The following is a 21102-nucleotide window of genomic DNA, read 5'->3' as shown; positions in this document are numbered from 1 at the left end:
ACCATGGCTTTCTTTCAAGACTCTTTATGGACTCAATATTCTCTGAACTGCATTACATGTGAAGGTAGATTTATTACCCATGAACACACTACCCGTATGTTAATTTTATGTAAATAGGTAGCACCAGCCCTCATGTTGTTGTCCAACATTTCCGCTATTAAAAGGGATACATTTATTTTGGAATCATAAGCAAATTTAAAAAGAAATTGAGAAGTGGCACAATTACTAATCATAGAGCACAAAAAAGCCTACAGAACCTGGTATTCCCAGGCGGTCTCCCATCCAGGTACTAACTAGGCCCGACACTGCTTAGCTTCTGAGATCAGACGAGATCAGGCGCATTCAGTGTGGTGTGGCCGTAGGCTCTGGGCCTTCTGAGATTTGTACCTTTAAGCATCTAGTTGGCTAGACCATGCAGTTTTGAAAGCCAATTGAGAAATGGCTCACTGCCTGAACATGGAGCACAAAAAAGCCTACAGCACCTGGTATTCCCAGGCGGTCTCCCATCCAGGTACTAACTAGGCCCAACACTGCTTAGCTTCTGAGATCAGACGAGATCAGGCGCATTCAGTGTGGTGTGGCCGTAGGCTCTGGGCCTTCTGAGATTTGTACCTTTAAGCATCTAGTTGGCTAGACCATGCAGTTTTGAAAGCCAATTGAGAAATGGCTCACTGCCTGAACATGGAGCACAAAAAAGCCTACAGCACCTGGTATTCCCAGGCGGTCTCCCATCCAGGTACTAACTAGGCCCGAAACTGCTTAGCTTCCGAGATCGGGCGCATTCATTGTGGTGTAGCCCTAAAATTGAGAAATGCTAAGAGTATTACTCTTTTGCATTTACAGTTAGTAAGCTAAGCCATAAAGCCACTTGCAACATGATACCACGCTCATCACCCGATCAGCGCTGGATCAGGCTCGATCAGGCGAGATATATAAGACTTGTGGGCCCATTCAGGACTCCTATGTCTGGTTGGATAACTTTACTCCATCCATCCTGTTTCTGTTGCAGCGAGTTGGAGAGAACAACCAACACAACCATGGCTTTCTTTCAAGACTCTTTATGGACTCAATATTCTCTGAACTGCATTACATGTGAAGGTAGATTTATTACCCATGAACACACTACCCGTATGTTAATTTTATGTAAATAGGTAGCGCCAGCCCTCATGTTGTTGTCCAACATTTCCGCTATTAAAAGGGATACATTTATTTTGGAATCATAAGCAAATTTAAAAAGAAATTGAGAAGTGGCACAATTACTAATCATAGAGCACAAAAAAGCCTACAGCACCTGGTATTCCCAGGCGGTCTCCCATCCAGGTACTAACTAGGCCCGACACTGCTTAGCTTCTGAGATCAGACGAGATCAGGCGCATTCAGTGTGGTCTGGCCGTAGGCTCTGGGCCTTTTGAGATTTGTACCTTTAAGCATCTAGTTGGCTAGACCATGCAGTTTTGAAAGCCAATTGAGAAATGGCTCACTGCCTGAACATGGAGCACAAAAAAGCCTACAGCACCTGGTATTCCCAGGCAGTCTCCCATCCAGGTACTAACTAGGCCCAACACTGCTTAGCTTCTGAGATCAGACGAGATCAGGCGCATTCAGTGTGGTCTGGCCATAGGCTCTGGGCCTTCTGAGATTTGTACCTTTAAGCATCTAGTTGGCTAGACCATGCAGTTTTGAAAGCCAATTGAGAAATGGCTCACTGCCTGAACATGGAGCACAAAAAAGCCTACAGCACCTGGTATTCCCAGGCGGTCTCCCATCCAGGTACTAACTAGGCCCGACACTGCTTAGCTTCTGAGATCAGACGAGATCAGGCGCATTCAGTGTGGTCTGGCCGTAGGCTCTGGGCCTTCTGAGATTTGTACCTTTAAGCATCTAGTTGGCTAGACCATGCAGTTTTGAAAGCCAATTGAGAAATGGCTCACTGCCTGAACATGGAGCACAAAAAAGCCTACAGCACCTGGTATTCCCAGGCGGTCTCCCATCCAGGTACTAACTAGGCCTGACACTGCTTAGCTTCTGAGATCAGAGATCAGGCGCATTCAGTGTGGTGTGGCCGTGGGCTCTGGGCCTTCTGAGATTTGTACATTTAAGCATCTAGTTGGCTAGACCATGCAGTTTTGAAAGCCAATTGAGAAATGGCTCACTGCCTGAACATGGAGCACAAAAAAGCCTACAGCACCTGGTATTCCCAGGCGGTCTCCCATCCAGGTACTAACTAGGCCCGAAACTGCTTAGCTTCCGAGATCGGGCGCATTCATTGTGGTGTAGCCCTAAAATTGAGAAATGCTAAGAGTATTACTCTTATGCATTTACAGTTAGTAAGCTAAGCCATAAAGCCACCTGCAACATGATACCATGCTCATCACCCGATCAGCGCTCGATCAGGCTCGATCAGGCGAGATATATAAGACTTGTGGGCCCATTCAGGACTCCTATGTCTGGTTGGATAACTTTACTCCATCCATCCTGTTTCTGTTGCAGGGAGTTGGAGAGAACAACCAACACAACCATGGCTTTCTTTCAAGACTCTTTATGGACTCAATATTCTCTGAACTGCATTACATGTGAAGGTAGATTTATTACCCATGAACACACTACCCGTATGTTAATTTTATGTAAATAGGTAGCGCCAGCCCTCATGTTGTTGTCCAACATTTCCGCTATTAAAAGGGATACATTTATTTTGGAATCATAAGCAAATTTAAAAAGAAATTGAGAAGTGGCACAATTACTAATCATAGAGCACAAAAAAGCCTACAGCACCTGGTATTCCCAGGCGGTCTCCCATCCAGGTACTAACTAGGCCCGACACTGCTTAGCTTCTGAGATCAGGCACATTCAGTGTGGTGTGGCCGTAGGCTCTGGGCCTTCTGAGATTTGTACCTTTAAGCATCTAGTTGGCTAGACCATGCAGTTTTGAAAGCCAATTGAGAAATGGCTCACTGCCTGAACATGGAGCACAAAAAAGCCTACAGCACCTGGTATTCCCAGGCGGTCTCCCATCCAGGTACTAACTAGGCCCGACACTGCTTAGCTTCTGAGATCAGACGAGATCAGGCGCATTCAGTGTGGTGTGGCCGTAGGCTCTGGGCCTTCTGAGATTTGTACCTTTAAGCATCTAGTTGGCTAGACCATGCAGTTTTGAAAGCCAATTGAGAAATGGCTCACTGCCTGAACATGGAGCACAAAAAAGCCTACAGCACCTGGTATTCCCAGGCAGTCTCCCATCCAGGTACTAACTAGGCCCGACACTGCTTAGCTTCTGAGATCAGAGATCAGGCGCATTCAGTGTGGTGTGGCCGTGGGTTCTGGGCCTTCTGAGATTTGTACCTTTAAGCATCTAGTTGGCTAGACCATGCAGTTTTGAAAGCCAATTGAGAAATGGCTCACTGCCTGAACATGGAGCACAAAAAAGCCTACAGCACCTGGTATTCCCAGGCGGTCTCCCATCCAGGTACTAACTAGGCCCGATACTGCTTAGCTTCCGAGATCGGGCGCATTCATTGTGGTGTAGCCCTAAAATTGAGAAATGCTAAGAGTATTACTCTTATGCATTTACAGTTAGTAAGCTAAGCCATAAAGCCACTTGCAACATGATACCACGCTCATCACCCGATCAGCGCTCGATCAGGCTCGATCAGGCGAGATATATAAGACTTGTGGGCCCATTCAGGACTCCTATGTCTGGTTGGATAACTTTACTCCATCCATCCTGTTTCTGTTGCAGGGAGTTGGAGAGAACAACCAACACAACCATGGCTTTCTTTCAAGACTCTTTATGGACTCAATATTCTCTGAACTGCATTACATGTGAAGGTAGATTTATTACCCATGAACACACTACCCGTATGTTAATTTTATGTAAATAGGTAGCGCCAGCCCTCATGTTGTTGTCCAACATTTCCGCTATTAAAAGGGATACATTTATTTTGGAATCATAAGCAAATTTAAAAAGAAATTGAGAAGTGGCACAATTACTAATCATAGAGCACAAAAAAGCCTACAGCACCTGGTATTCCCAGGCGGTCTCCCATCCAGGTACTAACTAGCCCCGACACTGCTTAGCTTCTGAGATCAGGCACATTCAGTGTGGTGTGGCCGTAGGCTCTGGGCCTTCTGAGATTTGTACCTTTAAGCATCTAGTTGGCTAGACCATGCAGTTTTGAAAGCCAATTGAGAAATGGCTCACTGCCTGAACATGGAGCACAAAAAAGCCTACAGCACCTGGTATTCCCAGGCGGTCTCCCATCCAGGTACTAACTAGGCCCGAAACTGCTTAGCTTCTGAGATCAGACACATTCAGTGTGGTCTGGCCGTAGGCTCTGGGTCTTCTGAGATTTGTACCTTTAAGCATCTAGTTGGCTAGACCATGCAGTTTTGAAAGCCAATTGAGAAATGGCTCACTGCCTGAACATGGAGCACAAAAAAGCCTACAGCACCTGGTATTCCCATGCGGTCTCCCATCCAGGTACTAACTAGGCCCGACACTGCTTAGCTTCTGAGATCAGACGAGATCAGGCGCATTCAGTGTGGTGTGGCCGTAGGCTCTGGGCCTTCTGAGATTTGTACCTTTAAGCATCTAGTTGGCTAGACCATGAAGTTTTGAAAGCCAATTGAGAAATGGCTCACTGCCTGAACATGGAGCACAAAAAAGCCTACAGCACCTGGTATTCCCAGGCAGTCTCCCATCCAGGTACTAACTAGGCCCGACACTGCTTAGCTTCTGAGATCAGAGATCAGGCGCATTCAGTGTGGTGTGGCCGTGGGTTCTGGGCCTTCTGAGATTTGTACCTTTAAGCATCTAGTTGGCTAGACCATGCAGTTTTGAAAGCCAATTGAGAAATGGCTCACTGCCTGAACATGGAGCACAAAAAATCCTACAGCACCTGGTATTCCCAGGCGGTCTCCCATCCAGGTACTAACTAGGCCCGATACTGCTTAGCTTCCGAGATCGGGCGCATTCATTGTGGTGTAGCCCTAAAATTGAGAAATGCTAAGAGTATTACTCTTATGCATTTACAGTTAGTAAGCTAAGCCATAAAGCCACTTGCAACATGATACCACGCTCATCACCCGATCAGCGCTCGATCAGGCTCGATCAGGCGAGATATATAAGACTTGTGGGCCCATTCAGGACTCCTATGTCTGGTTGGATAACTTTACTCCATCCATCCTGTTTCTGTTGCAGGGAGTTGGAGAGAACAACCAACACAACCATGGCTTTCTTTCAAGACTCTTTATGGACTCAATATTCTCTGAACTGCATTACATGTGAAGGTAGATTTATTACCCATGAACACACTACCCGTATGTTAATTTTATGTAAATAGCGCCAGCCCTCATGTTGTTGTCCAACATTTCCGCTATTAAAAGGGATACATTTATTTTGGAATCATAAGCAAATTTAAAAAGAAATTGAGAAGTGGCACAATTACTAATCATAGAGCACAAAAAAGCCTACAGAACCTGGTATTCCCAGGCGGTCTCCCATCCAGGTACTAACTAGGCCCGACACTGCTTAGCTTCTGAGATCAGACGAGATCAGGCGCATTCAGTGTGGTGTGGCCGTAGGCTCTGGGCCTTCTGAGATTTGTACCTTTAAGCATCTAGTTGGCTAGACCATGCAGTTTTGAAAGCCAATTGAGAAATGGCTCACTGCCTGAACATGGAGCACAAAAAAAGCCTACAGCACCTGGTATTCCCAGGCGGTCTCCCATCCAGGTACTAACTAGGCCCAACACTGCTTAGCTTCTGAGATCAGACGAGATCAGGCACATTCAGTGTGGTGTGGCCGTAGGCTCTGGGCCTTCTGAGATTTGTACCTTTAAGCATCTAGTTGGCTAGACCATGCAGTTTTGAAAGCCAATTGAGAAATGGCTCACTGCCTGAACATGGAGCACAAAAAAGCCTACAGCACCTGGTATTCCCAGGCGGTCTCCCATCCAGGTACTAACTAGGCCCGAAACTGCTTAGCTTCCGAGATCGGGCGCATTCATTGTGGTGTAGCCCTAAAATTGAGAAATGCTAAGAGTATTACTCTTTTGCATTTACAGTTAGTAAGCTAAGCCATAAAGCCACTTGCAACATGATACCACGCTCATCACCCGATCAGCGCTGGATCAGGCTCGATCAGGCGAGATATATAAGACTTGTGGGCCCATTCAGGACTCCTATGTCTGGTTGGATAACTTTACTCCATCCATCCTGTTTCTGTTGCAGCGAGTTGGAGAGAACAACCAACACAACCATGGCTTTCTTTCAAGACTCTTTATGGACTCAATATTCTCTGAACTGCATTACATGTGAAGGTAGATTTATTACCCATGAACACACTACCCGTATGTTAATTTTATGTAAATAGGTAGCGCCAGCCCTCATGTTGTTGTCCAACATTTCCGCTATTAAAAGGGATACATTTATTTTGGAATCATAAGCAAATTTAAAAAGAAATTGAGAAGTGGCACAATTACTAATCATAGAGCACAAAAAAGCCTACAGCACCTGGTATTCCCAGGCGGTCTCCCATCCAGGTACTAACTAGGCCCGACACTGCTTAGCTTCTGAGATCAGACGAGATCAGGCGCATTCAGTGTGGTCTGGCCGTAGGCTCTGGGCCTTTTGAGATTTGTACCTTTAAGCATCTAGTTGGCTAGACCATGCAGTTTTGAAAGCCAATTGAGAAATGGCTCACTGCCTGAACATGGAGCACAAAAAAGCCTACAGCACCTGGTATTCCCAGGCAGTCTCCCATCCAGGTACTAACTAGGCCCAACACTGCTTAGCTTCTGAGATCAGACGAGATCAGGCGCATTCAGTGTGGTCTGGCCATAGGCTCTGGGCCTTCTGAGATTTGTACCTTTAAGCATCTAGTTGGCTAGACCATGCAGTTTTGAAAGCCAATTGAGAAATGGCTCACTGCCTGAACATAGAGCACAGAAAAGCCTACAGCACCTGGTATTCCCAGGCGGTCTCCCATCCAGGTACTAACTAGGCCCGATACTGCTTAGCTTCCGAGATCGGGCGCATTCATTGTGGTGTAGCCCTAAAATTGAGAAATGCTAAGAGTATTACTCTTATGCATTTACAGTTAGTAAGCTAAGCCATAAAGCCACTTGCAACATGATACCACGCTCATCACCCGATCAGCGCTCGATCAGGCTCGATCAGGCGAGATATATAAGACTTGTGGGCCCATTCAGGACTCCTATGTCTGGTTGGATAACTTTACTCCATCCATCCTGTTTCTGTTGCAGGGAGTTGGAGAGAACAACCAACACAACCATGGCTTTCTTTCAAGACTCTTTATGGACTCAATATTCTCTGAACTGCATTACATGTGAAGGTAGATTTATTACCCATGAACACACTACCCGTATGTTAATTTTATGTAAATAGCGCCAGCCCTCATGTTGTTGTCCAACATTTCCGCTATTAAAAGGGATACATTTATTTTGGAATCATAAGCAAATTTAAAAAGAAATTGAGAAGTGGCACAATTACTAATCATAGAGCACAAAAAAGCCTACAGAACCTGGTATTCCCAGGCGGTCTCCCATCCAGGTACTAACTAGGCCCGACACTGCTTAGCTTCTGAGATCAGACGAGATCAGGCGCATTCAGTGTGGTGTGGCCGTAGGCTCTGGGCCTTCTGAGATTTGTACCTTTAAGCATCTAGTTGGCTAGACCATGCAGTTTTGAAAGCCAATTGAGAAATGGCTCACTGCCTGAACATGGAGCACAAAAAAAGCCTACAGCACCTGGTATTCCCAGGCGGTCTCCCATCCAGGTACTAACTAGGCCCAACACTGCTTAGCTTCTGAGATCAGACGAGATCAGGCACATTCAGTGTGGTGTGGCCGTAGGCTCTGGGCCTTCTGAGATTTGTACCTTTAAGCATCTAGTTGGCTAGACCATGCAGTTTTGAAAGCCAATTGAGAAATGGCTCACTGCCTGAACATGGAGCACAAAAAAGCCTACAGCACCTGGTATTCCCAGGCGGTCTCCCATCCAGGTACTAACTAGGCCCGAAACTGCTTAGCTTCCGAGATCGGGCGCATTCATTGTGGTGTAGCCCTAAAATTGAGAAATGCTAAGAGTATTACTCTTTTGCATTTACAGTTAGTAAGCTAAGCCATAAAGCCACTTGCAACATGATACCACGCTCATCACCCGATCAGCGCTGGATCAGGCTCGATCAGGCGAGATATATAAGACTTGTGGGCCCATTCAGGACTCCTATGTCTGGTTGGATAACTTTACTCCATCCATCCTGTTTCTGTTGCAGCGAGTTGGAGAGAACAACCAACACAACCATGGCTTTCTTTCAAGACTCTTTATGGACTCAATATTCTCTGAACTGCATTACATGTGAAGGTAGATTTATTACCCATGAACACACTACCCGTATGTTAATTTTATGTAAATAGGTAGCGCCAGCCCTCATGTTGTTGTCCAACATTTCCGCTATTAAAAGGGATACATTTATTTTGGAATCATAAGCAAATTTAAAAAGAAATTGAGAAGTGGCACAATTACTAATCATAGAGCACAAAAAAGCCTACAGCACCTGGTATTCCCAGGCGGTCTCCCATCCAGGTACTAACTAGGCCCGACACTGCTTAGCTTCTGAGATCAGACGAGATCAGGCGCATTCAGTGTGGTCTGGCCGTAGGCTCTGGGCCTTTTGAGATTTGTACCTTTAAGCATCTAGTTGGCTAGACCATGCAGTTTTGAAAGCCAATTGAGAAATGGCTCACTGCCTGAACATGGAGCACAAAAAAGCCTACAGCACCTGGTATTCCCAGGCAGTCTCCCATCCAGGTACTAACTAGGCCCAACACTGCTTAGCTTCTGAGATCAGACGAGATCAGGCGCATTCAGTGTGGTCTGGCCATAGGCTCTGGGCCTTCTGAGATTTGTACCTTTAAGCATCTAGTTGGCTAGACCATGCAGTTTTGAAAGCCAATTGAGAAATGGCTCACTGCCTGAACATAGAGCACAGAAAAGCCTTCAGCACCTGGTATTCCCAGGCGGTCTCCCATCCAGGTACTAACTAGGCCCGACACTGCTTAGCTTCTGAGATCAGACGAGATCAGGCGCATTCAGTGTGGTGTGGCCGTAGGCTCTGGGCCTTCTGAGATTCCTTTAAGCATCTAGTTGGCTAGACCATGCAGTTTTGAAAGCCAATTGAGAAATGGCTCACTGCCTGAACATGGAGCACAAAAAAGCCTACAGCACCTGGTATTCCCAGGCGGTCTCCCATCCAGGTACTAACTAGGCCCGACACTGCTTAGCTTCTGAGATCAGACGAGATCAGGCGCATTCAGTGTGGTGTGGCCGTAGGCTCTGGGCCTTCTGAGATTTGTACCTTTAAGCATCTAGTTGGCTAGACCATGCAGTTTTGAAAGCCAATTGAGAAATGGCTCACTGCCTGAACATGGAGCACAAAAAAGCCTACAGCACCTGGTATTCCCAGGCGGTCTCCCATCCAGGTACTAACTAGGCCTGACACTGATTAGCTTCTGAGATCAGACGAGATCAGGCGCATTCAGTGTGGTGTGGCCGTAGGCTCTGGGCCTTCTGAGATTTGTACCTTTAAGCATCTAGTTGGCTAGACCATGCAGTTTTGAAAGCCAATTGAGAAATGGCTCACTGCCTGAACATGGAGCACAAAAAAGCCTACAGCACCTGGTATTCCCAGGCGGTCTCCCATCCAGGTACTAACTAGGCCCAAAACTGCTTAGCTTCCGAGATCGGGCGCATTCATTGTGGTGTAGCCCTAAAATTGAGAAATGCTAAGAGTATTACTCTTTTGCATTTACAGTTAGTAAGCTAAGCCATAAAGCCACTTGCAACATGATACCACGCTCATCACCCGATCAGCGCTCGATCAGGCTCGATCAGGCGAGATATATAAGACTTGTGGGCCCATTCAGGACTCCTATGTCTGGTTGGATAACTTTACTCCATCCATCCTGTTTCTGTTGCAGGGAGTTGGAGAGAACAACCAACACAACCATGGCTTTCTTTCAAGACTCTTTATGGACTCAATATTCTCTGAACTGCATTACTGCATTACATGTGAAGGTAGATTTATTACCCATGAACACACTACCCGTATGTTAATTTTATGTAAATAGGTAGCGCCAGCCCTCATGTTGTTGTCCAACATTTCCGCTATTAAAAGGGATACATTTATTTTGGAATCATAAGCAAATTTAAAAAGAAATTGAGAAGTGGCACAATTACTAATCATAGAGCACAAAAAAGCCTACAGCACCTGGTATTCCCAGGCGGTCTCCCATCCAGGTACTAACTAGGCCCGACACTGCTTAGCTTCTGAGATCAGGCACATTCAGTGTGGTGTGGCCGTAGGCTCTGGGCCTTCTGAGATTTGTACCTTTAAGCATCTAGTTGGCTAGACCATGCAGTTTTGAAAGCCAATTGAGAAATGGCTCACTGCCTGAACATGGAGCACAAAAAAGCCTACAGCACCTGGTATTCCCAGGCAGTCTCCCATCCAGGTACTAACTAGGCCCGAAACTGCTTAGCTTCTGAGATCAGACGAGATCAGGCACATTCAGTGTGGTCTGGCCGTAGGCTCTGGGCCTTCTGAGATTTGTACCTTTAAGCATCTAGTTGGCTAGACCATGCAGTTTTGAAAGCCAATTGAGAAATGGCTCACTGCCTGAACATGGAGCACAAAAAAGCCTACAGCACCTGGTATTCCCAGGCGGTCTCCCATCCAGGTACTAACTAGGCCCAAAACTGCTTAGCTTCCGAGATCGGGCGCATTCATTGTGGTGTAGCCCTAAAATTGAGAAATGCTAAGAGTATTACTCTTTTGCATTTACAGTTAGTAAGCTAAGCCATAAAGCCACTTGCAACATGATACCACGCTCATCACCCGATCAGCGCTCGATCAGGCTCGATCAGGCGAGATATATAAGACTTGTGGGCCCATTCAGGACTCCTATGTCTGGTTGGATAACTTTACTCCATCCATCCTGTTTCTGTTGCAGGGAGTTGGAGAGAACAACCAACACAACCATGGCTTTCTTTCAAGACTCTTTATGGACTCAATATTCTCTGAACTGCATTACTGCATTACATGTGAAGGTAGATTTATTACCCATGAACACACTACCCGTATGTTAATTTTATGTAAATAGGTAGCGCCAGCCCTCATGTTGTTGTCCAACATTTCCGCTATTAAAAGGGATACATTTATTTTGGAATCATAAGCAAATTTAAAAAGAAATTGAGAAGTGGCACAATTACTAATCATAGAGCACAAAAAAGCCTACAGCACCTGGTATTCCCAGGCGGTCTCCCATCCAGGTACTAACTAGGCCCGACACTGCTTAGCTTCTGAGATCAGACGAGATCAGGCGCATTCAGTGTGGTCTGGCCGTAGGCTCTGGGCCTTCTGAGATTTGTACCTTTAAGCATCTAGTTGGCTAGACCATGCAGTTTTGAAAGCCAATTGAGAAATGGCTCACTGCCTGAACATGGAGCACAAAAAAGCCTACAGCACCTGGTATTCCCAGGCAGTCTCCCATCCAGGTACTAACTAGGCCCGACACTGCTTAGCTTCTGAGATCAGATCAGGCGCATTCAGTGTGGTGTGGCCGTAGGCTCTGGGCCTTCTGAGATTCCTTTAAGCATCTAGTTGGCTAGACCATGCAGTTTTGAAAGCCAATTGAGAAATGGCTCACTGCCTGAACATGGAGCACAAAAAAGCCTACAGCACCTGGTATTCCCAGGCGGTCTCCCATCCAGGTACTAACTAGGCCCGACACTGCTTAGCTTCTGAGATCAGACGAGATCAGGCGCATTCAGTGTGGTGTGGCCGTAGGCTCTGGGCCTTCTGAGATTTGTACCTTTAAGCATCTAGTTGGCTAGAACATGCAGTTTTGAAAGCCAATTGAGAAATGGCTCACTGCCTGAACATGGAGCACAAAAAAGCCTACAGCACCTGGTATTCCCAGGCGGTCTCCCATCCAGGTACTAACTAGGCCTGACACTGATTAGCTTCTGAGATCAGACGAGATCAGGCGCATTCAGTGTGGTGTGGCCGTAGGCTCTGGGCCTTCTGAGATTTGTACCTTTAAGCATCTAGTTGGCTAGACCATGCAGTTTTGAAAGCCAATTGAGAAATGGCTCACTGCCTGAACATGGAGCACAAAAAAGCCTACAGCACCTGGTATTCCCAGGCGGTCTCCCATCCAGGTACTAACTAGGCCCGAAACTGCTTAGCTTCCGAGATCGGGCGCATTCATTGTGGTGTAGCCCTAAAATTGAGAAATGCTAAGAGTATTACTCTTTTGCATTTACAGTTAGTAAGCTAAGCCATAAAGCCACTTGCAACATGATACCACGCTCATCACCCGATCAGCGCTCGATCAGGCTCGATCAGGCGAGATATATAAGACTTGTGGGCCCATTCAGGACTCCTATGTCTGGTTGGATAACTTTACTCCATCCATCCTGTTTCTGTTGCAGGGAGTTGGAGAGAACAACCAACACAACCATGGCTTTCTTTCAAGACTCTTTATGGACTCAATATTCTCTGAACTGCATTACTGCATTACATGTGAAGGTAGATTTATTACCCATGAACACACTACCCGTATGTTAATTTTATGTAAATAGGTAGCGCCAGCCCTCATGTTGTTGTCCAACATTTCCGCTATTAAAAGGGATACATTTATTTTGGAATCATAAGCAAATTTAAAAAGAAATTGAGAAGTGGCACAATTACTAATCATAGAGCACAAAAAAGCCTACAGCACCTGGTATTCCCAGGCGGTCTCCCATCCAGGTACTAACTAGGCCCGACACTGCTTAGCTTCTGAGATCAGACGAGATCAGGCGCATTCAGTGTGGTCTGGCCGTAGGCTCTGGGCCTTCTGAGATTTGTACCTTTAAGCATCTAGTTGGCTAGACCATGCAGTTTTGAAAGCCAATTGAGAAATGGCTCACTGCCTGAACATGGAGCACAAAAAAGCCTACAGCACCTGGTATTCCCAGGCAGTCTCCCATCCAGGTACTAACTAGGCCCGACACTGCTTAGCTTCTGAGATCAGACGAGATCAGGCGCATTCAGTGTGGTCTGGCCATAGGCTCTGGGCCTTCTGAGATTTGTACCTTTAAGCATCTAGTTGGCTAGACCATGCAGTTTTGAAAGCCAATTGAGAAATGGCTCACTGCCTGAACATGGAGCACAAAAAAGCCTACAGCACCTGGTATTCCCAGGCGGTCTCCCATCCAGGTACTAACTAGGCCCGACACTGCTTAGCTTCTGAGATCAGACGAGATCAGGCGCATTCAGTGTGGTCTGGCCGTAGGCTCTGGGCCTTCTGAGATTTGTACCTTTAAGCATCTAGTTGGCTAGACCATGCAGTTTTGAAAGCCAATTGAGAAATGGCTCACTGCCTGAACATGGAGCACAAAAAAGCCTACAGCACCTGGTATTCCCAGGCGGTCTCCCATCCAGGTACTAACTAGGCCTGACACTGCTTAGCTTCTGAGATCAGAGATCAGGCGCATTCAGTGTGGTGTGGCCGTGGGCTCTGGGCCTTCTGAGATTTGTACATTTAAGCATCTAGTTGGCTAGACCATGCAGTTTTGAAAGCCAATTGAGAAATGGCTCACTGCCTGAACATGGAGCACAAAAAAGCCTACAGCACCTGGTATTCCCAGGCGGTCTCCCATCCAGGTACTAACTAGGCCCGAAACTGCTTAGCTTCCGAGATCGGGCGCATTCATTGTGGTGTAGCCCTAAAATTGAGAAATGCCAAGAGTATTACTCTTATGCATTTACAGTTAGTAAGCTAAGCCATAAAGCCACCTGCAACATGATACCATGCTCATCACCCGATCAGCGCTCGATCAGGCTCGATCAGGCGAGATATATAAGACTTGTGGGCCCATTCAGGACTCCTATGTCTGGTTGGATAACTTTACTCCATCCATCCTGTTTCTGTTGCAGGGAGTTGGAGAGAACAACCAACACAACCATGGCTTTCTTTCAAGACTCTTTATGGACTCAATATTCTCTGAACTGCATTACATGTGAAGGTAGATTTATTACCCATGAACACACTACCCGTATGTTAATTTTATGTAAATAGGTAGCGCCAGCCCTCATGTTGTTGTCCAACATTTCCGCTATTAAAAGGGATACATTTATTTTGGAATCATAAGCAAATTTAAAAAGAAATTGAGAAGTGGCACAATTACTAATCATAGAGCACAAAAAAGCCTACAGCACCTGGTATTCCCAGGCGGTCTCCCATCCAGGTACTAACTAGGCCCGACACTGCTTAGCTTCTGAGATCAGGCACATTCAGTGTGGTGTGGCCGTAGGCTCTGGGCCTTCTGAGATTTGTACCTTTAAGCATCTAGTTGGCTAGACCATGCAGTTTTGAAAGCCAATTGAGAAATGGCTCACTGCCTGAACATGGAGCACAAAAAAGCCTACAGCACCTGGTATTCCCAGGCGGTCTCCCATCCAGGTACTAACTAGGCCCGACACTGCTTAGCTTCTGAGATCAGACGAGATCAGGCGCATTCAGTGTGGTGTGGCCGTAGGCTCTGGGCCTTCTGAGATTTGTACCTTTAAGCATCTAGTTGGCTAGACCATGCAGTTTTGAAAGCCAATTGAGAAATGGCTCACTGCCTGAACATGGAGCACAAAAAAGCCTACAGCACCTGGTATTCCCAGGCAGTCTCCCATCCAGGTACTAACTAGGCCCGACACTGCTTAGCTTCTGAGATCAGAGATCAGGCGCATTCAGTGTGGTGTGGCCGTGGGTTCTGGGCCTTCTGAGATTTGTACCTTTAAGCATCTAGTTGGCTAGACCATGCAGTTTTGAAAGCCAATTGAGAAATGGCTCACTGCCTGAACATGGAGCACAAAAAAGCCTACAGCACCTGGTATTCCCAGGCGGTCTCCCATCCAGGTACTAACTAGGCCCGATACTGCTTAGCTTCCGAGATCGGGCGCATTCATTGTGGTGTAGCCCTAAAATTGAGAAATGCTAAGAGTATTACTCTTATGCATTTACAGTTAGTAAGCTAAGCCATAAAGCCACTTGCAACATGATACCACGCTCATCACCCGATCAGCGCTCGATCAGGCTCGATCAGGCGAGATATATAAGACTTGTGGGCCCATTCAGGACTCCTATGTCTGGTTGGATAACTTTACTCCATCCATCCTGTTTCTGTTGCAGGGAGTTGGAGAGAACAACCAACACAACCATGGCTTTCTTTCAAGACTCTTTATGGACTCAATATTCTCTGAACTGCATTACATGTGAAGGTAGATTTATTACCCATGAACACACTACCCGTATGTTAATTTTATGTAAATAGGTAGCGCCAGCCCTCATGTTGTTGTCCAACATTTCCGCTATTAAAAGGGATACATTTATTTTGGAATCATAAGCAAATTTAAAAAGAAATTGAGAAGTGGCACAATTACTAATCATAGAGCACAAAAAAGCCTACAGCACCTGGTATTCCCAGGCGGTCTCCCATCCAGGTACTAACTAGGCCCGACACTGCTTAGCTTCTGAGATCAGGCACATTCAGTGTGGTGTGGCCGTAGGCTCTGGGCCTTCTGAGATTTGTACCTTTAAGCATCTAGTTGGCTAGACCATGCAGTTTTGAAAGCCAATTGAGAAATGGCTCACTGCCTGAACATGGAGCACAAAAAAGCCTACAGCACCTGGTATTCCCAGGCGGTCTCCCATCCAGGTACTAACTAGGCCCGAAACTGCTTAGCTTCTGAGATCAGACGAGATCAGGCACATTCAGTGTGGTCTGGCCGTAGGCTCTGGGTCTTCTGAGATTTGTACCTTTAAGCATCTAGTTGGCTAGACCATGCAGTTTTGAAAGCCAATTGAGAAATGGCTCACTGCCTGAACATGGAGCACAAAAAAGCCTACAGCACCTGGTATTCCCAGGCGGTCTCCCATCCAGGTACTAACTAGGCCCGACACTGCTTAGCTTCTGAGATCAGACGAGATCAGGCGCATTCAGTGTGGTGTGGCCGTAGGCTCTGGGCCTTCTGAGATTTGTACCTTTAAGCATCTAGTTGGCTAGACCATGCAGTTTTGAAAGCCAATTGAGAAATGGCTCACTGCCTGAACATGGAGCACAAAAAAGCCTACAGCACCTGGTATTCCCAGGCAGTCTCCCATCCAGGTACTAACTAGGCCCGACACTGCTTAGCTTCTGAGATCAGAGATCAGGCGCATTCAGTGTGGTGTGGCCGTGGGTTCTGGGCCTTCTGAGATTTATACCTTTAAGCATCTAGTTGGCTAGACCATGCAGTTTTGAAAGCCAATTGAGAAATGGCTCACTGCCTGAACATGGAGCACAAAAAAGCCTACAGCACCTGGTATTCCCAGGCGGTCTCCCATCCAGGTACTAACTAGGCCCGATACTGCTTAGCTTCCGAGATCGGGCGCATTCATTGTGGTGTAGCCCTAAAATTGAGAAATGCTAAGAGTATTACTCTTATGCATTTACAGTTAGTAAGCTAAGCCATAAAGCCACTTGCAACATGATACCACGCTCATCACCCGATCAGCGCTCGATCAGGCTCGATCAGGCGAGATATATAAGACTTGTGGGCCCATTCAGGACTCCTATGTCTGGTTGGATAACTTTACTCCATCCATCCTGTTTCTGTTGCAGGGAGTTGGAGAGAACAACCAACACAACCATGGCTTTCTTTCAAGACTCTTTATGGACTCAATATTCTCTGAACTGCATTACATGTGAAGGTAGATTTATTACCCATGAACACACTACCCGTATGTTAATTTTATGTAAATAGGTAGCACCAGCCCTCATGTTGTTGTCCAACATTTCCGCTATTAAAAGGGATACATTTATTTTGGAATCATAAGCAAATTTAAAAAGAAATTGAGAAGTGGCACAATTACTAATCATAGAGCACAAAAAAGCCTACAGAACCTGGTATTCCCAGGCGGTCTCCCATCCAGGTACTAACTAGGCCCGACACTGCTTAGCTTCTGAGATCAGACGAGATCAGGCGCATTCAGTGTGGTGTGGCCGTAGGCTCTGGGCCTTCTGAGATTTGTACCTTTAAGCATCTAGTTGGCTAGACCATGCAGTTTTGAAAGCCAATTGAGAAATGGCTCACTGCCTGAACATGGAGCACAAAAAAGCCTACAGCACCTGGTATTCCCAGGCGGTCTCCCATCCAGGTACTAACTAGGCCCAACACTGCTTAGCTTCTGAGATCAGACGAGATCAGGCGCATTCAGTGTGGTGTGGCCGTAGGCTCTGGGCCTTCTGAGATTTGTACCTTTAAGCATCTAGTTGGCTAGACCATGCAGTTTTGAAAGCCAATTGAGAAATGGCTCACTGCCTGAACATGGAGCACAAAAAAGCCTACAGCACCTGGTATTCCCAGGCGGTCTCCCATCCAGGTACTAACTAGGCCCGAAACTGCTTAGCTTCCGAGATCGGGCGCATTCATTGTGGTGTAGCCCTAAAATTGAGAAATGCTAAGAGTATTACTCTTTTGCATTTACAGTTAGTAAGCTAAGCCATAAAGCCACTTGCAACATGATACCACGCTCATCACCCGATCAGCGCTGGATCAGGCTCGATCAGGCGAGATATATAAGACTTGTGGGCCCATTCAGGACTCCTATGTCTGGTTGGATAACTTTACTCCATCCATCCTGTTTCTGTTGCAGCGAGTTGGAGAGAACAACCAACACAACCATGGCTTTCTTTCAAGACTCTTTATGGACTCAATATTCTCTGAACTGCATTACATGTGAAGGTAGATTTATTACCCATGAACACACTACCCGTATGTTAATTTTATGTAAATAGGTAGCGCCAGCCCTCATGTTGTTGTCCAACATTTCCGCTATTAAAAGGGATACATTTATTTTGGAATCATAAGCAAATTTAAAAAGAAATTGAGAAGTGGCACAATTACTAATCATAGAGCACAAAAAAGCCTACAGCACCTGGTATTCCCAGGCGGTCTCCCATCCAGGTACTAACTAGGCCCGACACTGCTTAGCTTCTGAGATCAGACGAGATCAGGCGCATTCAGTGTGGTCTGGCCGTAGGCTCTGGGCCTTTTGAGATTTGTACCTTTAAGCATCTAGTTGGCTAGACCATGCAGTTTTGAAAGCCAATTGAGAAATGGCTCACTGCCTGAACATGGAGCACAAAAAAGCCTACAGCACCTGGTATTCCCAGGCAGTCTCCCATCCAGGTACTAACTAGGCCCAACACTGCTTAGCTTCTGAGATCAGACGAGATCAGGCGCATTCAGTGTGGTCTGGCCATAGGCTCTGGGCCTTCTGAGATTTGTACCTTTAAGCATCTAGTTGGCTAGACCATGCAGTTTTGAAAGCCAATTGAGAAATGGCTCACTGCCTGAACATGGAGCACAAAAAAGCCTACAGCACCTGGTATTCCCAGGCGGTCTCCCATCCAGGTACTAACTAGGCCCGACACTGCTTAGCTTCTGAGATCAGACGAGATCAGGCGCATTCAGTGTGGTCTGGCCGTAGGCTCTGGGCCTTCTGAGATTTGTACCTTTAAGCATCTAGTTGGCTAGACCATGCAGTTTTGAAAGCCAATTGAGAAATGGCTCACTGCCTGAACATGGAGCACAAAAAAGCCTACAGCACCTGGTATTCCCAGGCGGTCTCCCATCCAGGTACTAACTAGGCCTGACACTGCTTAGCTTCTGAGATCAGAGATCAGGCGCATTCAGTGTGGTGTGGCCGTGGGCTCTGGGCCTTCTGAGATTTGTACATTTAAGCATCTAGTTGGCTAGACCATGCAGTTTTGAAAGCCAATTGAGAAATGGCTCACTGCCTGAACATGGAGCACAAAAAAGCCTACAGCACCTGGTATTCCCAGGCGGTCTCCCATCCAGGTACTAACTAGGCCCGAAACTGCTTAGCTTCCGAGATCGGGCGCATTCATTGTGGTGTAGCCCTAAAATTGAGAAATGCTAAGAGTATTACTCTTATGCATTTACAGTTAGTAAGCTAAGCCATAAAGCCACCTGCAACATGATACCATGCTCATCACCCGATCAGCGCTCGATCAGGCTCGATCAGGCGAGATATATAAGACTTGTGGGCCCATTCAGGACTCCTATGTCTGGTTGGATAACTTTACTCCATCCATCCTGTTTCTGTTGCAGGGAGTTGGAGAGAACAACCAACACAACCATGGCTTTCTTTCAAGACTCTTTATGGACTCAATATTCTCTGAACTGCATTACATGTGAAGGTAGATTTATTACCCATGAACACACTACCCGTATGTTAATTTTATGTAAATAGGTAGCGCCAGCCCTCATGTTGTTGTCCAACATTTCCGCTATTAAAAGGGATACATTTATTTTGGAATCATAAGCAAATTTAAAAAGAAATTGAGAAGTGGCACAATTACTAATCATAGAGCACAAAAAAGCCTACAGCACCTGGTATTCCCAGGCGGTCTCCCATCCAGGTACTAACTAGGCCCGACACTGCTTAGCTTCTGAGATCAGGCACATTCAGTGTGGTGTGGCCGTAGGCTCTGGGCCTTCTGAGATTTGTACCTTTAAGCATCTAGTTGGCTAGACCATGCAGTTTTGAAAGCCAATTGAGAAATGGCTCACTGCCTGAACATGGAGCACAAAAAAGCCTACAGCACCTGGTATTCCCAGGCGGTCTCCCATCCAGGTACTAACTAGGCCCGACACTGCTTAGCTTCTGAGATCAGACGAGATCAGGCGCATTCAGTGTGGTGTGGCCGTAGGCTCTGGGCCTTCTGAGATTTGTACCTTTAAGCATCTAGTTGGCTAGACCATGCAGTTTTGAAAGCCAATTGAGAAATGGCTCACTGCCTGAACATGGAGCACAAAAAAGCCTACAGCACCTGGTATTCCCAGGCAGTCTCCCATCCAGGTACTAACTAGGCCCGACACTGCTTAGCTTCTGAGATCAGAGATCAGGCGCATTCAGTGTGGTGTGGCCGTGGGTTCTGGGCCTTCTGAGATTTGTACCTTTAAGCATCTAGTTGGCTAGACCATGCAGTTTTGAAAGCCAATTGAGAAATGGCTCACTGCCTGAACATGGAGCACAAAAAAGCCTACAGCACCTGGTATTCCCAGGCGGTCTCCCATCCAGGTACTAACTAGGCCCGATACTGCTTAGCTTCCGAGATCGGGCGCATTCATTGTGGTGTAGCCCTAAAATTGAGAAATGCTAAGAGTATTACTCTTATGCATTTACAGTTAGTAAGCTAAGCCATAAAGCCACTTGCAACATGATACCACGCTCATCACCCGATCAGCGCTCGATCAGGCTCGATCAGGCGAGATATATAAGACTTGTGGGCCCATTCAGGACTCCTATGTCTGGTTGGATAACTTTACTCCATCCATCCTGTTTCTGTTGCAGGGAGTTGGAGAGAACAACCAACACAACCATGGCTTTCTTTCAAGACTCTTTATGGACTCAATATTCTCTGAACTGCATTACATGTGAAGGTAGATTTATTACCCATGAACACACTACCCGTATGTTAATTTTATGTAAATAGGTAGCGCCAGCCCTCATGTTGTTGTCCAACATTTCCGCTATTAAAAGGGATACATTTATTTTGGAATCATAAGCAAATTTAAAAAGAAATTGAGAAGTGGCACAATTACTAATCATAGAGCACAAAAAAGCCTACAGCACCTGGTATTCCCAGGCGGTCTCCCATCCAGGTACTAACTAGCCCCGACACTGCTTAGCTTCTGAGATCAGGCACATTCAGTGTGGTGTGGCCGTAGGCTCTGGGCCTTCTGAGATTTGTACCTTTAAGCATCTAGTTGGCTAGACCATGCAGTTTTGAAAGCCAATTGAGAAATGGCTCACTGCCTGAACATGGAGCACAAAAAAGCCTACAGCACCTGGTATTCCCAGGCGGTCTCCCATCCAGGTACTAACTAGGCCCGAAACTGCTTAGCTTCTGAGATCAGACACATTCAGTGTGGTCTGGCCGTAGGCTCTGGGTCTTCTGAGATTTGTACCTTTA

The 21102-nt window shown here is 46.4% G+C and overlaps 34 non-coding genes and 34 pseudogenes across 34 annotated transcripts; all 68 read right to left on the bottom strand.

The window, feature by feature from the left end:
* Positions 1–245: 245 nt before the first annotated feature.
* LOC138493877 (5S ribosomal RNA) lies at positions 246–364 on the bottom strand. Its single transcript, XR_011276860.1, has one exon. It is a non-coding gene; the product is annotated as a 5S ribosomal RNA (ribosomal RNA).
* A 106-nt stretch (positions 365–470) lies between these two features.
* LOC138493410 (5S ribosomal RNA) lies at positions 471–589 on the bottom strand. Its single transcript, XR_011276435.1, has one exon. It is a non-coding gene; the product is annotated as a 5S ribosomal RNA (ribosomal RNA).
* A 106-nt stretch (positions 590–695) lies between these two features.
* LOC138495828 (5S ribosomal RNA) lies at positions 696–804 on the bottom strand (annotated as a pseudogene).
* Positions 805–1279: 475 nt separating this feature from the next.
* Positions 1280–1398, bottom strand: LOC138497001 (5S ribosomal RNA). The gene has a single exon (XR_011278432.1). It is a non-coding gene; the product is annotated as a 5S ribosomal RNA (ribosomal RNA).
* A 106-nt stretch (positions 1399–1504) lies between these two features.
* On the bottom strand, positions 1505–1623 carry LOC138493771 (5S ribosomal RNA). Its single transcript, XR_011276763.1, has one exon. It is a non-coding gene; the product is annotated as a 5S ribosomal RNA (ribosomal RNA).
* Positions 1624–1729: 106 nt separating this feature from the next.
* LOC138496998 (5S ribosomal RNA) lies at positions 1730–1848 on the bottom strand. Its single transcript, XR_011278430.1, has one exon. It is a non-coding gene; the product is annotated as a 5S ribosomal RNA (ribosomal RNA).
* A 106-nt stretch (positions 1849–1954) lies between these two features.
* LOC138494877 (5S ribosomal RNA) lies at positions 1955–2070 on the bottom strand (annotated as a pseudogene).
* Positions 2071–2176: 106 nt separating this feature from the next.
* On the bottom strand, positions 2177–2285 carry LOC138495827 (5S ribosomal RNA; annotated as a pseudogene).
* Positions 2286–2760: 475 nt separating this feature from the next.
* On the bottom strand, positions 2761–2869 carry LOC138494941 (5S ribosomal RNA; annotated as a pseudogene).
* A 106-nt stretch (positions 2870–2975) lies between these two features.
* LOC138494976 (5S ribosomal RNA) lies at positions 2976–3094 on the bottom strand. The gene has a single exon (XR_011277568.1). It is a non-coding gene; the product is annotated as a 5S ribosomal RNA (ribosomal RNA).
* Positions 3095–3200: 106 nt separating this feature from the next.
* LOC138494991 (5S ribosomal RNA) lies at positions 3201–3316 on the bottom strand (annotated as a pseudogene).
* Positions 3317–3422: 106 nt separating this feature from the next.
* LOC138495678 (5S ribosomal RNA) lies at positions 3423–3531 on the bottom strand (annotated as a pseudogene).
* Positions 3532–4006: 475 nt separating this feature from the next.
* LOC138495331 (5S ribosomal RNA) lies at positions 4007–4115 on the bottom strand (annotated as a pseudogene).
* A 106-nt stretch (positions 4116–4221) lies between these two features.
* Positions 4222–4330, bottom strand: LOC138495471 (5S ribosomal RNA; annotated as a pseudogene).
* A 106-nt stretch (positions 4331–4436) lies between these two features.
* LOC138497011 (5S ribosomal RNA) lies at positions 4437–4555 on the bottom strand. Its single transcript, XR_011278441.1, has one exon. It is a non-coding gene; the product is annotated as a 5S ribosomal RNA (ribosomal RNA).
* A 106-nt stretch (positions 4556–4661) lies between these two features.
* Positions 4662–4777, bottom strand: LOC138494990 (5S ribosomal RNA; annotated as a pseudogene).
* Positions 4778–4883: 106 nt separating this feature from the next.
* LOC138495579 (5S ribosomal RNA) lies at positions 4884–4992 on the bottom strand (annotated as a pseudogene).
* Positions 4993–5463: 471 nt separating this feature from the next.
* LOC138493876 (5S ribosomal RNA) lies at positions 5464–5582 on the bottom strand. The gene has a single exon (XR_011276859.1). It is a non-coding gene; the product is annotated as a 5S ribosomal RNA (ribosomal RNA).
* A 107-nt stretch (positions 5583–5689) lies between these two features.
* LOC138497038 (5S ribosomal RNA) lies at positions 5690–5808 on the bottom strand. Its single transcript, XR_011278465.1, has one exon. It is a non-coding gene; the product is annotated as a 5S ribosomal RNA (ribosomal RNA).
* A 106-nt stretch (positions 5809–5914) lies between these two features.
* On the bottom strand, positions 5915–6023 carry LOC138495826 (5S ribosomal RNA; annotated as a pseudogene).
* A 475-nt stretch (positions 6024–6498) lies between these two features.
* On the bottom strand, positions 6499–6617 carry LOC138496997 (5S ribosomal RNA). Its single transcript, XR_011278429.1, has one exon. It is a non-coding gene; the product is annotated as a 5S ribosomal RNA (ribosomal RNA).
* A 106-nt stretch (positions 6618–6723) lies between these two features.
* On the bottom strand, positions 6724–6842 carry LOC138493770 (5S ribosomal RNA). The gene has a single exon (XR_011276762.1). It is a non-coding gene; the product is annotated as a 5S ribosomal RNA (ribosomal RNA).
* A 106-nt stretch (positions 6843–6948) lies between these two features.
* LOC138495676 (5S ribosomal RNA) lies at positions 6949–7057 on the bottom strand (annotated as a pseudogene).
* A 471-nt stretch (positions 7058–7528) lies between these two features.
* On the bottom strand, positions 7529–7647 carry LOC138493875 (5S ribosomal RNA). The gene has a single exon (XR_011276858.1). It is a non-coding gene; the product is annotated as a 5S ribosomal RNA (ribosomal RNA).
* A 107-nt stretch (positions 7648–7754) lies between these two features.
* On the bottom strand, positions 7755–7873 carry LOC138497036 (5S ribosomal RNA). The gene has a single exon (XR_011278463.1). It is a non-coding gene; the product is annotated as a 5S ribosomal RNA (ribosomal RNA).
* A 106-nt stretch (positions 7874–7979) lies between these two features.
* LOC138495825 (5S ribosomal RNA) lies at positions 7980–8088 on the bottom strand (annotated as a pseudogene).
* Positions 8089–8563: 475 nt separating this feature from the next.
* Positions 8564–8682, bottom strand: LOC138496996 (5S ribosomal RNA). The gene has a single exon (XR_011278428.1). It is a non-coding gene; the product is annotated as a 5S ribosomal RNA (ribosomal RNA).
* Positions 8683–8788: 106 nt separating this feature from the next.
* Positions 8789–8907, bottom strand: LOC138493768 (5S ribosomal RNA). Its single transcript, XR_011276761.1, has one exon. It is a non-coding gene; the product is annotated as a 5S ribosomal RNA (ribosomal RNA).
* A 106-nt stretch (positions 8908–9013) lies between these two features.
* On the bottom strand, positions 9014–9132 carry LOC138493810 (5S ribosomal RNA). Its single transcript, XR_011276799.1, has one exon. It is a non-coding gene; the product is annotated as a 5S ribosomal RNA (ribosomal RNA).
* A 102-nt stretch (positions 9133–9234) lies between these two features.
* Positions 9235–9353, bottom strand: LOC138494964 (5S ribosomal RNA). The gene has a single exon (XR_011277567.1). It is a non-coding gene; the product is annotated as a 5S ribosomal RNA (ribosomal RNA).
* Positions 9354–9459: 106 nt separating this feature from the next.
* Positions 9460–9578, bottom strand: LOC138494248 (5S ribosomal RNA). The gene has a single exon (XR_011277195.1). It is a non-coding gene; the product is annotated as a 5S ribosomal RNA (ribosomal RNA).
* A 106-nt stretch (positions 9579–9684) lies between these two features.
* On the bottom strand, positions 9685–9793 carry LOC138495613 (5S ribosomal RNA; annotated as a pseudogene).
* A 483-nt stretch (positions 9794–10276) lies between these two features.
* LOC138494939 (5S ribosomal RNA) lies at positions 10277–10385 on the bottom strand (annotated as a pseudogene).
* A 106-nt stretch (positions 10386–10491) lies between these two features.
* Positions 10492–10610, bottom strand: LOC138494509 (5S ribosomal RNA). The gene has a single exon (XR_011277432.1). It is a non-coding gene; the product is annotated as a 5S ribosomal RNA (ribosomal RNA).
* Positions 10611–10716: 106 nt separating this feature from the next.
* Positions 10717–10825, bottom strand: LOC138495612 (5S ribosomal RNA; annotated as a pseudogene).
* A 483-nt stretch (positions 10826–11308) lies between these two features.
* Positions 11309–11427, bottom strand: LOC138496995 (5S ribosomal RNA). Its single transcript, XR_011278427.1, has one exon. It is a non-coding gene; the product is annotated as a 5S ribosomal RNA (ribosomal RNA).
* Positions 11428–11533: 106 nt separating this feature from the next.
* LOC138494724 (5S ribosomal RNA) lies at positions 11534–11647 on the bottom strand (annotated as a pseudogene).
* Positions 11648–11749: 102 nt separating this feature from the next.
* On the bottom strand, positions 11750–11868 carry LOC138494952 (5S ribosomal RNA). Its single transcript, XR_011277566.1, has one exon. It is a non-coding gene; the product is annotated as a 5S ribosomal RNA (ribosomal RNA).
* Positions 11869–11974: 106 nt separating this feature from the next.
* Positions 11975–12093, bottom strand: LOC138494247 (5S ribosomal RNA). The gene has a single exon (XR_011277194.1). It is a non-coding gene; the product is annotated as a 5S ribosomal RNA (ribosomal RNA).
* A 106-nt stretch (positions 12094–12199) lies between these two features.
* Positions 12200–12308, bottom strand: LOC138495824 (5S ribosomal RNA; annotated as a pseudogene).
* A 483-nt stretch (positions 12309–12791) lies between these two features.
* LOC138496994 (5S ribosomal RNA) lies at positions 12792–12910 on the bottom strand. The gene has a single exon (XR_011278426.1). It is a non-coding gene; the product is annotated as a 5S ribosomal RNA (ribosomal RNA).
* Positions 12911–13016: 106 nt separating this feature from the next.
* LOC138493993 (5S ribosomal RNA) lies at positions 13017–13135 on the bottom strand. Its single transcript, XR_011276964.1, has one exon. It is a non-coding gene; the product is annotated as a 5S ribosomal RNA (ribosomal RNA).
* Positions 13136–13241: 106 nt separating this feature from the next.
* Positions 13242–13360, bottom strand: LOC138496993 (5S ribosomal RNA). The gene has a single exon (XR_011278425.1). It is a non-coding gene; the product is annotated as a 5S ribosomal RNA (ribosomal RNA).
* A 106-nt stretch (positions 13361–13466) lies between these two features.
* On the bottom strand, positions 13467–13582 carry LOC138494876 (5S ribosomal RNA; annotated as a pseudogene).
* Positions 13583–13688: 106 nt separating this feature from the next.
* LOC138495823 (5S ribosomal RNA) lies at positions 13689–13797 on the bottom strand (annotated as a pseudogene).
* A 475-nt stretch (positions 13798–14272) lies between these two features.
* On the bottom strand, positions 14273–14381 carry LOC138494938 (5S ribosomal RNA; annotated as a pseudogene).
* A 106-nt stretch (positions 14382–14487) lies between these two features.
* Positions 14488–14606, bottom strand: LOC138494940 (5S ribosomal RNA). The gene has a single exon (XR_011277565.1). It is a non-coding gene; the product is annotated as a 5S ribosomal RNA (ribosomal RNA).
* Positions 14607–14712: 106 nt separating this feature from the next.
* Positions 14713–14828, bottom strand: LOC138494989 (5S ribosomal RNA; annotated as a pseudogene).
* A 106-nt stretch (positions 14829–14934) lies between these two features.
* On the bottom strand, positions 14935–15043 carry LOC138495674 (5S ribosomal RNA; annotated as a pseudogene).
* A 475-nt stretch (positions 15044–15518) lies between these two features.
* LOC138494936 (5S ribosomal RNA) lies at positions 15519–15627 on the bottom strand (annotated as a pseudogene).
* A 106-nt stretch (positions 15628–15733) lies between these two features.
* On the bottom strand, positions 15734–15852 carry LOC138494234 (5S ribosomal RNA). Its single transcript, XR_011277182.1, has one exon. It is a non-coding gene; the product is annotated as a 5S ribosomal RNA (ribosomal RNA).
* Positions 15853–15958: 106 nt separating this feature from the next.
* LOC138494928 (5S ribosomal RNA) lies at positions 15959–16077 on the bottom strand. Its single transcript, XR_011277564.1, has one exon. It is a non-coding gene; the product is annotated as a 5S ribosomal RNA (ribosomal RNA).
* A 106-nt stretch (positions 16078–16183) lies between these two features.
* Positions 16184–16299, bottom strand: LOC138494987 (5S ribosomal RNA; annotated as a pseudogene).
* A 106-nt stretch (positions 16300–16405) lies between these two features.
* LOC138495673 (5S ribosomal RNA) lies at positions 16406–16514 on the bottom strand (annotated as a pseudogene).
* Positions 16515–16989: 475 nt separating this feature from the next.
* On the bottom strand, positions 16990–17108 carry LOC138493873 (5S ribosomal RNA). Its single transcript, XR_011276856.1, has one exon. It is a non-coding gene; the product is annotated as a 5S ribosomal RNA (ribosomal RNA).
* Positions 17109–17214: 106 nt separating this feature from the next.
* LOC138493398 (5S ribosomal RNA) lies at positions 17215–17333 on the bottom strand. Its single transcript, XR_011276424.1, has one exon. It is a non-coding gene; the product is annotated as a 5S ribosomal RNA (ribosomal RNA).
* A 106-nt stretch (positions 17334–17439) lies between these two features.
* On the bottom strand, positions 17440–17548 carry LOC138495821 (5S ribosomal RNA; annotated as a pseudogene).
* A 475-nt stretch (positions 17549–18023) lies between these two features.
* LOC138496992 (5S ribosomal RNA) lies at positions 18024–18142 on the bottom strand. The gene has a single exon (XR_011278424.1). It is a non-coding gene; the product is annotated as a 5S ribosomal RNA (ribosomal RNA).
* A 106-nt stretch (positions 18143–18248) lies between these two features.
* LOC138493767 (5S ribosomal RNA) lies at positions 18249–18367 on the bottom strand. The gene has a single exon (XR_011276760.1). It is a non-coding gene; the product is annotated as a 5S ribosomal RNA (ribosomal RNA).
* A 106-nt stretch (positions 18368–18473) lies between these two features.
* LOC138496991 (5S ribosomal RNA) lies at positions 18474–18592 on the bottom strand. Its single transcript, XR_011278423.1, has one exon. It is a non-coding gene; the product is annotated as a 5S ribosomal RNA (ribosomal RNA).
* Positions 18593–18698: 106 nt separating this feature from the next.
* LOC138494875 (5S ribosomal RNA) lies at positions 18699–18814 on the bottom strand (annotated as a pseudogene).
* A 106-nt stretch (positions 18815–18920) lies between these two features.
* On the bottom strand, positions 18921–19029 carry LOC138495819 (5S ribosomal RNA; annotated as a pseudogene).
* A 475-nt stretch (positions 19030–19504) lies between these two features.
* Positions 19505–19613, bottom strand: LOC138494935 (5S ribosomal RNA; annotated as a pseudogene).
* Positions 19614–19719: 106 nt separating this feature from the next.
* On the bottom strand, positions 19720–19838 carry LOC138494914 (5S ribosomal RNA). Its single transcript, XR_011277562.1, has one exon. It is a non-coding gene; the product is annotated as a 5S ribosomal RNA (ribosomal RNA).
* A 106-nt stretch (positions 19839–19944) lies between these two features.
* Positions 19945–20060, bottom strand: LOC138494986 (5S ribosomal RNA; annotated as a pseudogene).
* A 106-nt stretch (positions 20061–20166) lies between these two features.
* On the bottom strand, positions 20167–20275 carry LOC138495672 (5S ribosomal RNA; annotated as a pseudogene).
* Positions 20276–20750: 475 nt separating this feature from the next.
* Positions 20751–20859, bottom strand: LOC138495330 (5S ribosomal RNA; annotated as a pseudogene).
* Positions 20860–20965: 106 nt separating this feature from the next.
* Positions 20966–21074, bottom strand: LOC138495470 (5S ribosomal RNA; annotated as a pseudogene).
* Between the last annotated feature and the right edge of the window lie 28 nt (positions 21075–21102).

This window comes from Ambystoma mexicanum, chromosome 10 (assembly GCF_040938575.1).
Source record: "Ambystoma mexicanum isolate Mex_15411 chromosome 10, UKY_AmexF1_1, whole genome shotgun sequence".
Classification (NCBI taxonomy): domain Eukaryota; kingdom Metazoa; phylum Chordata; class Amphibia; order Caudata; family Ambystomatidae; genus Ambystoma; species Ambystoma mexicanum.
The sequence above is the reverse complement of the archived record's forward strand: the minus strand, read 5'-3'. Positions and strand labels throughout refer to the sequence as shown.